Raw genomic sequence first — 1,646 nt, 5'->3', positions numbered from 1 at the left:
TAAAAAAATGGCAGCTAATCTCGTGAGTGCTAAAGTTTCTGTTTTTTTACAGCAAGATCATATAAACTTCACCCAAGTCTTTCCAAAGGCTCTACTTGGCACTTTATTGAAACAAAAGCTATAAAACATGATTACTACATTAGCATAATCAGGTGTACACACAAAAACAGTAAGGGTAAATATTGGGTTATCTCCCAACAAGTGCTTTTCTATAATGCCTTTCTAGCTAGGCATGATGATGGCAAAGATGCTCACATAAAAGATACAAATTGAAACATAAAGAGAGCATCATGAAGAATATGACTAGCACATTTAAGTCTAACCCACTTACTATGCATAGGGATTTTGTGAGCAAACAACTTATGGGAACAATAATCAACTAGCATAGGAAGATAAAACAAGCATAGCTTCAAGAATTTCAACACATAGAGAGGAAACTTGATATTATTGCTATTGCTACAAGCATATGTTACTCTCTCATAATAATTTTCAGTAGCATCATGAATGAATTCAACAATATAACCAGCACCTAAAGCATTCTTTTCATGATCTACAAGCATAGAAAATTTATTACTCTCGACATAAGCAAAATTCTTCTCATTTGGAATGGTGGGAGTATGATAAGAGACTTGAATACTATAAATTGTTTCCACATTAAAAGAGTAACGTTCATAGAAAGGGTAATCATAATCATGACAAGTTTTATAAATATAATCATCACTACTTTTTATAGCATAAGTTTCAACACAATAATCATCATAAGTAGCAACTTCGTTCTCAACATAATCGATTGAAACCTCTCCCAAGATAGTGGAATCACTAAATAAAGTTGACACTCTTCCAAACCCACTTTCATCAATATAATCATCATAAATATGCATGCTATCCTCATAACAACTTTGCATATCAAAACTTGGGACGCTAAAAATATCATCTTCATTAAACATAGCATCCCCAAGCTTGGGACAAACATTAATTTCAGCAAATATATTCTGAAATATTTCATCCTCATCAAACATAGCTTCCCCAAGCTTGGGCCTTTTCATATCATAAGCATAATCATCATCAATAGTATGGATAGCACTAATAGTATAGCAATTATCATCATCACAATGAGTAGTAGGAGCAACATCATTTGGGAGGAATACCTTTTTACCTTTGCTGCTCCTTCTCTTCCTTTTCTTCTTCACATTATGTGTGGATTCTGTTGGAAATATGCCCTAGAGGCAATAATAAATTAGTTATTATTATATTTCCTTATTCATGATAATCGTTTATTATCCATGCTATAATTGTATTGAACGGAAACTCAGATACATGTGTGGGTACATAGACAACACCATGTCCCTAGTAAGCCTCTAGTTGACTAGCTCGTTGATCAATAGATGGTTACGGTTTCCTGACCATGGACATCGGATGTCGTTGATAACATGATCACATCATTAGGAGAATGATGTGATGGACAAGACCCAATCCTAAGCCTAGCACAAAGATCGTAGTTCGTATGCTAAAGCTTTTCTAAATGTCAAGTATCATTTCCTTAGACCATGAGATTGTGCAACTCCCGGATACTGTAGGAATGCTTTGGGTGCACCAAACGTCACGACGTAACTGGGTGGCTATAAAGGTGCACTACGGGTGTCTCC

Source organism: Triticum aestivum, chromosome 3B, assembly GCF_018294505.1.
Source record: "Triticum aestivum cultivar Chinese Spring chromosome 3B, IWGSC CS RefSeq v2.1, whole genome shotgun sequence".
In the NCBI taxonomy this organism is placed as follows: domain Eukaryota; kingdom Viridiplantae; phylum Streptophyta; class Magnoliopsida; order Poales; family Poaceae; genus Triticum; species Triticum aestivum.
This window is presented reverse-complemented; position numbering follows the sequence as displayed.